The sequence below is a fragment of the Phoxinus phoxinus genome (assembly GCF_949152265.1).
Source record: "Phoxinus phoxinus genome assembly, chromosome: 12".
Lineage (NCBI taxonomy): Eukaryota > Metazoa > Chordata > Actinopteri > Cypriniformes > Leuciscidae > Phoxinus > Phoxinus phoxinus.
Genome location: NC_136887.1, coordinates 11028943 through 11037635, shown reverse-complemented (window position 1 = coordinate 11037635; position 8693 = coordinate 11028943).

Genomic DNA, 8693 nt, shown 5'->3' with positions numbered 1-8693 from the left:
TACGGAATTGTTACGTGGTTGATAATAGTTATGGAAGTGAGTACTTGGAGGTGACAGCAATGATCGATCATGCGATTGAAAAGTCTGATTGGTAAGAGTTGGGAGAACTGTAAATATATACAATATATACGTAAATACTGTTGACGTTCACAGAGTTTTGACGTTCCGTTCATTCTGTATTTCAAACTTTGCATTCAGTCTGTAATTTATTGCTATGATTTATATGGACTCCTTATATCATTTGGTTATTTGGTGTCCTTTAGGAGTCCCCAAGTGTCATTTATTTTGTAAAGACACCTACATTTACCTTGAAAAAAGCTTGCAGAAAATACGGTTTTGTGAGAATCACCCTTGAATCTGATGGTTTACTTTGTTGGATATAGCAAATTATGACAAAACGTGTTTAACAAGACAAATTATGAATGCTTAATTTCACAAAAAAAGAGTGTGATTAATTGTGATTAAAAATGTAAATCTGTCTTATACACACACATACACACATATATGTACATCCAGCCGGTTGTTCTCTCAAAATAAACCCCAGACAGGGCGACCTGAAAGGGGTTATATTGAGAGAACAACCGGATGGATGTACATAATCCCGCTTATCACACGGCTACTTGCCTCATAAGTAAATAATTAGACACAAAATATTGATCTGAGTTGAAATATTTTATTAGCACTTTAAACGCAAAGCTTCCAAGGAGAGAGCAGTTGCAGCGCAGAAAGACGGACATTTAAGAGATATGGTATACAGTCATTCCTATTACTTATTAAACAGTATTTCACCACATAAATTATTATGGAGATAAGATATTGATTTCAGATTAAACTGTCTTAAAATCATAGCCTACCTGTTTGTATTTTATAATCCAACAGTGTACAAAACAATAGTCACAAAATGACAGCATCTGCGTTTGTATGAAACAAGAGAGAGCGAGTTCATGCTGGATGGCATGATTAAATAACTGTATACTAGTGTTGTCACGATACTAGAATTTCTAACTTCGATACGATACCTTGAAAAATATCGATATTCGATACCATTTTCGATACCACAGAGAAAAAAACTGCCACAATATTAAGGGGGTATTTATTTAAAGCTAAATATAACAAGTCTAGAACATGACAATGAGGGATATTTTACATGAACAAAAATGTCCTGAGTTCTATCTGTTAATATTTTTTAATTGGACCAGGGCTAACATGACCTGTTGTATTTGTCTAACCTACTGTTATCAAAGATTAAAATATAGCCTACTGTAATAAAAAAGCACTTAACAGTATCAAATTGGAGGATAGAGTGTCAGTAATGTATAATAATAAGATTAAACAACATTTTCAGTTAAAGGCATTTCATTATTGAATTCAGAGATGCCATTGTCTAGCTGTTTAGTTTAATTAATATCTGTGTAATCAAATTGATGATAATCGCTAATGAAGGCAAATTGCAGAATTAAATAATAATTTTCTGAATAAAGTTAAATAGGCACAAGTTAATTTACATTTGACCACAGTTAAAATATTTACTTGTCTAAGATTCCTCAGTCAGATTATGTTAACTTTAAGAATTACGGTGAAAAAACGAGACAACACAGACTCATATCAACAACAATACTAGGCCATCTTGGTTAATGTTTCAGAAAAGTTAAAATGAGAAGAGTTACAGTGTTTCCTTTAGGATTTTTTTAGCAGTGGGGAAAGGTCTGTCCAAACAACAAACACCCCTGATGCTGAGCCTATGCTTGCTAAATGGTACCCCTGGAGCCTGTTCCTTTAGTCTGTTTTCACCTATAAAAAAAATGTGATGTGACGGATTATTGATTGTCAAACAATCTTTTGGGTGACCGCAGCCCGCTCACAGTGCAGCGCGTGTCTGCGCTATTCTCTGACATACCCGCTCGCAGTGTGAAGCGCGTGTCCGCGCTATTCTCCGACATGCCCGCTCGCGGTGTGTAGCGCGTGTCCACGCGATTCTCCGACTCCGACTCGCTCGCGGTGTGTTTTTACGCGTGTCCGCGCTATTCTCCAACATGCCCGCTCGCGGTGTTCTTTATCAATCAACCAAAGCCGGTCGCGGGGGCGCCGCCCTCGCCATCTTTCCATTCACTTCACTTTTGCTATTTAACCAGAGCGAATGAGACGAGTGCGTCACGTGTGGTGTTTGTCAACGCGCCTTTGGAGAGAAGTGAAAGTGACCGCTCGGCTAGTATCGATACTTCGGGAAATTAGTATTGGTACCGTTCAGATATTTCAGTATCGATATTTATCGAAATATCGATATTTTTGACAACACTACTGTATACAAAATATTAATTCAACTGAGTTTTAATATATTATTATTTGCTCACCAAATGCAAAACTTACACGAAGAAAAAACGTTCCTAGCAATTTATAGCGCTACTGACTTCAGTTAGCCAGATGAGCCTGTGTTATCTGTTTTTTAGAGGTTGTTATCTGGGAATAAAATAGCGCTGGATGGCGCGATTGACCAATCAGAATCAAGTATTCCACAGAGCTGTGGAATAAATAAATAAAATAAAAATAAATATATATATATATATGCACACACACACTGGACCTCATTCATTCTGGACCTGGTTGGCTTGTGGGACTCCTGAGGCAGCTGACGGGTACCGGCAGGCCAAGCGAACTGCAGCCCGGGTGGTTGTGGAGGCAAAATCTCGGGCCTGGGAGGATTTCGGTGAGGCCACGGAAAAGGACTATCGGCTGGCCTCGAAGAGATTCTGACAAACCGTCCGGCGCCTCAGGAGAGAGAAGCATTGCCCTACCACCGCTTTCTACAGTGGAGGTGGGCAGCTGTTGACCTCAACTGGGGATGTCGTCGGACGGTGGAAGGAATACTTCGAGGATCTCCTCAATCCCGCCGTCAAGTCTTCCATTGAGGAAGCAGAGGCTGAGGGCTCAGAGGTGGACTCGTCCATCACCCAAGCTGAAGTCACCGAGGTAGTCAAGAAACTCCTCGGTGGCAAGGCACCGGGGGTGGATGAGATCCGCCCTGAGTACCTCAAGTCTCTGGATGTTGTGGGGCTGTCTTGGCTGACACGCCTCTGCAGCATCGCGTGGCGGCCGGGGACAGTACCTCTGGGATGGCAGACCGGGGTGGTGGTCCCTCTTTTTAAGAAGGGGGACCGGAGGGTGTGTTCCAACTACAGGGGGATCACACTCCTCAGCCTCCCCGGGAAAGTCTATGCCAGGGTACTGGAGAGGAGAATACGGCCGATAGTAGAACCTCGGATTCAGGAGGAACAGTGCGGTTTTCGTCCAGGCCGTGGAACACTGGACCAGCTCTATACCCTCTACAGGGTGCTGGAGGGTTCATGGGAGTTTGCCCAACCAATCCACATGTGCTTTGTGGATTTGGAGAAGGCATTTGACTGTGTCCCTCGTGGCGGCCTGTGGAGGGTGCTCCGGGAGTATGGGGTCCGGGGTCCGGGGTCCTTTGCTAAGGGCTTTCCGGTCCCTGTACGACCAAAGCAGGAGCTTGGTTTGCATTGCCGGCAGTAAGTCAGACTCTTCCCGGTGCATGTTGGACTCCAACAGGGCTGCCCTTTGTCGCCGGTTCTGTTCATAATTTCTATTACGTCATATGCTCTCAATGAATAATGCAGAACAATTAGTTCATGCGTTTATGACCTCAAGGCTAGATTATTGTAATGCTCTACTGGGTGGCTGCCCTGCACGCTTAATAAACAAACTACAGCTGGTCCAAAACGCAGCAGCTCGAGTTCTTACTAGAACCAGGAAGTATGACCATATTAGCCCTGTTCTGTCAACACTGCATTGGCTGCCTATTAAACATCGTATAAATTTTAAAATATTGCTGATCACTTACAAAGCACTAAATGGTTTAGCTCCGCAGTACTTGAGCGAGCTCTTAACGCATTATAGTCCTTCACGTCTACTGCGATCTCAAAATTCCGGCCAGTTAATAATACCTAGAATATCAAAATCGACTGCTGGCGGTAGATCCTTTTCCTATTTAGCACCAAAACTTTGGAACAGTCTTCCTACCATTGTCCGGGAAGCAGACACACTCTGTCAGTTCAAATCTAGACTAAAAACACATCTCTTCGGCCTAGCATACACATAACACATTATAGACTTATATAATTAGGCTGCATAGTTTAGAACAGCCGGGACCGGGAACACTTCCCGTAAATCCTGATGTACTTGGTACATCATAAGGAGGATGGCGTCTACGCTAATATTAGTCTCTTTGTCTATCCCGAGGTTTACTGCTGTCCACCGGAACCAGGCCGTATCCAGATCTGATGACACGTCGACGCCACTGACCTGAAGTGTCAACCAGTCTCTCCTCCTCTCCACTCCGACTTCAACCAACCGGAACTGGACAAATACTCTGATTCATTCTGAACTTCATACACTGTTCACTCATTGGCCAGAGGAGAACTGGCCCCCGACTGAGCCTGGGTTCTCCCAAGGTTTTTTTCTCCATTCTGTCACCTGATGGAGTTTTGGTTCCTTGCCGCTGTTGCCTTACCTTCTGGCTTGCTTAGTTGGGGACATTTAATATTCAACAATATTATAGATCTGCCTTAAAGGTGGATGATGATGAAATTGTTTTTTTTTTTTTGTATTATTTTCATGTTATCACTGTGAAGCTGCTTTGATACAATCTGTATTGTAAAAAGCGCTATATAAATAAAGATGACTTGACTTGACTTGGTCCTCAGTCGGAAAAAGGTGGCTTGCCTACTTCAGGTTGGTGGAGAGTTCCTGCCTCAAGTGGAGGAGTTTAAGTATCTTGGGGTTTTGTTCACGAGTGAGGGAAGGATGGAACGGGAGATTGACAGATGGATCAGTGCAGCTTCTGCAGTAATGCGGCCGATGTACCGGTCTGTCATGGCTCAGCTCTCGATTTACCGGTCAATCTATGTTCCTACTCTCACCTATGGTCATGAGCTTTGGGTCATGACCGAAAGGACAAGATCCCGGATACAGGCGGCCGAAATGAGCTTTCTCCGCAGGGTGGCTGGGCGATCCCTTAGAGATAGGGTGAGGAGCTCGGTCACTCGGGAGGAGCTCAGAGTAGAGCCGCTGCTCCTCCACATCGAGAGGGGTCAGCTGAGGTGGCTCGGGCATCTGTTCCGGATGCCTCCTGGACACCTTCCCGGGAAGGTGTTCCGGGCGCGTCCCACCGGGAGGACTATGTCTCCCGGCTGGCCTGGATACGCCTCGGAGTCCCCCCGGAAGAGCTAGAGGAAGTGGCTAGGGAGAGGGAAGTCTGGGCATCTCTGCTTAGACTCCTGCCCCCGCGACCCGGCCCCGGATAAGTGGAAGAAGATGAATGTATGGATGGACCTCATTAATGAAGCACGAGCAGTTTTGTGTAAACCGTCTGTAAAGCCGTTTTGACGTACATTTTCAAATTCCTGAAAATTTTTATATTTTCAAAATGTTTGATGATTTTTTTTTTTTTGATGAAATTTACACCTGCTCCCTACCACCTGTAAATGGTGCGTAAAACATTTGAACGTTCTCTGTGTTCTAATTTAGGCAAACTGATGACATTGCATTTTGATGCACTATGTATCATAATAATATTTCACAATTTGATTTGCCCTGTCTTTAAAAAAAAATATATATATATTGTTAAACTTTGGGTAATAGGCAGCACTCATTAATCTCACTTTTTACCCAGACATCTAATCACAGTGGAGGAGGAGTACACATACTACACCGACCAATCATACTACTTGTACAACGACTGAACAACAATGGACAAGTTAATATTGCTGGTTCCTGCATTTCAGTAATATTCTTCAAAATGAGATACTAGTAACACATTACTGCATGGATATTTTGTATCATAGACGCCAAAGTATTTCAGCAGGAAAAACGCTGCGTCACCAGCTGGCCTTTTCAGAAGACCACTAGGCATTATTTAGCTGGCTAAAAGTGCTTTGGTGGACACAGGCTAATTCAACATTTATTGCTAGGCATATAGCCAATTAGTCTCTTTAGCATTTATGCAATATACTGGAGCCAAACCTGAAAGGGAAGTCCAAAAGATTCCACAGCGTTCCACGTAATTTGTGTAGTTGTAACTCATGGGCGGGGATTATGCTAATTATGAATGAGCGTGAACAGCTTTTTACGAAAGTTTCATGAATGAGACCCATATTAGGGCTCCCAATAAATTTACATTTGTAATCACTTTTAATTTAATCGTTTATAATTGTATATATATATATATATATATATATAACCTTCAGTCTCATATTTTCTGATCATGGGGCATCATGTGAGCCAAGAGTGCCACCAGTGCCGCCTTAAAAAAGAATAAAAAAATAGGGTGCATAGCTGGATTGTTAATTCAAGGGCATTACTAATGGGGTTGGTTGTGGGTAATGACCCAAAGCATATTCGAGTTTGGGTCACCCACACACAAGCACTTCTGTGCAACGTGTTGGAACACGTGCGCTACCCACCAGGCTCCGACGCAATTTTGACTTGTTAAACAGGCAAGCGGCTACACTTCAGGGTTCATTAGCTTTTTGAAAATGATCCTACATCCTTTGAAATGGCAAAAGTGTCAGAAAAAGGTTTCAGAGCAACGAATGGTGCTAATAGAAAGGTAAATACTGTAAAATGAACAGCATGAACAATTTGCAAGTGTGAGAAGGTCTTTAAGTGCTCATATTTTTTTTTTCTGTTTCGATGACATGTCTAACACCAGAGGTCTATTAGGCCGGATTAATGGTGAAACCCAGCTGTGAGTGTGGTGGACAGATTGAGGGTGGGGCGTCTGGTGGAGGCCAGCAGTGAGCTAATTGTTATAGCGGGCCATAGGGCTCTCAGTGGTATATTACTCACAGGGTAACACTGCTGCACCTGGCCGGAGTGGATCAAGCCATAATGTTGGGGATAGGTGAGTTGGGAATGTTACAGTATTTCAGTCCCGGATGGCCCAGATGGCTCATCCACTGACATTTCACAGATTTCCATGGACTGTCTGATGCATGTTGCACTTTTTTTTTTTTTTTATATAGCTGACAGGCTGAAATAGGCTGTTTGAATTTGATTTGCTGGCTTCTTCACAATTTTCGGGTGTCAGAGTGCACAGGATGTTATCAGTGGGTTTGCATGTTTGCAGGCTGCTAGTGAATGCTTTCAAGGCTAAAATATTCACAAAATATTCACAACATCAATGCCCTAGCAACCTCCCTTAGTCCCTATCAACAACCTAGCAACCGTCCAGTAAAGCCCTAACAACTACCCAGTACAAAGTACAAAGTACAAATTTTGTACAAACTACAAATTAGCTCGGAGTGTTCTGTTGTTTATGGATTGTCGATGGTTGCCAGGGTGGGTGCTAGGGTATTGCTAAACAGTTTTTTTTTTTATGGGTGGTTTCTAGGGCTTTAATCTGGTTTCCAGGGTTTACTGGGCAGTTCCCTTTCGAGGGAACTCGCGATGCGTCGATGACGCTTTGGGAACGCATACAGCGTGAACGTATCTGAAGCAGCTGTGTCAACTTAGTCCAAAGGAATGAATGAATGAGCGCCACGTGCGGGTGACGTCATGACCAGAAAGTGAATCCGGTGAAACCGGCACTTCAGCTTTTTTGCCTCAGCAAACAAATCTGTGTACTGACTGTCTGTCTATTTACTGTTGTCTGTGATTTATATATATATATATATATATATAATCTTAGGAATATGGCGAAACAATTATACAGGCTGTGTGCTTCTCCCTGCCCGCGTTATTTAACGGGTGGGGACACACGCGAGCTGTGTGTAATGTGTTTGGGAGTGGAGCATGCGGTGTCAGCCTTCGAGGGGGCTGACTGCCAGCATTTTGAGATGCTTCCGCTTCGCATGCTCCGCACCCGTCTGTCACTCTTCGAGGAGAGTGGTCAGGCTCGCGATCCTCAGGGTGCAGGACCCGCTGTTGCCGAGGCAGCACGGAGAATGCATTCCTGGGGATCGCAAAAGGATCTCTCAGAAGGGTTGGAGACGGGTCCGAGGACCTTATCTCCTTCCTGTCCTGGGAGATCCAGCGCTCTCTCTCCGGTGTCGGAAGCCCGCTCTGCAGCTTCTTCTGCCCGGGTAGAGAGCCCAATGCTTCAGTGCTCTAGCTCCGAGGAGGTAGATGTACTAAGCATTGGCAGTGACACAATCACTGGAGAAGGGGACTCGCCATCCTCTTCTCCAGCATATGAGGAGCTGGTGGAAGTGATAACTCGTGCTGTGGATAAATTACATATTGAATGGCCAGCCGAGAAAAGGGGTGCTCGTCCGAAAAGCAAATTAGACGAGCGTTTCTTATCTTCTAATATTTCGCTTCCACCACGAGGTCTTCCATTTTTTCCTGATCTTCACAGTGAGCTGTCTAGATCGTGGGATAAACCGTATTCTTCTCGGCTCTTTAGTCCTCAAGTTCATATTTATTCGGGGATTAGAGGGCTGAGAGAGCATGGTTACGAGTCGATGCCTCAGGCTGAACAGACGCTCGCGAGTTATCTGTCACCCGGTTCAGCATCGTCTCTGGAGACCTCGGCTTTGCCCACTAAGCCATTAAAAACAACATCTACATTAGTGGGCAAAGCATATACGGCAGCAGGTCAGGCTGGAGCGTGTCTGTACACTATGGCACTGCTCCAGGCATATCAGGCTGATCTGCTGGTTGATTTGGATAAAAGTGAG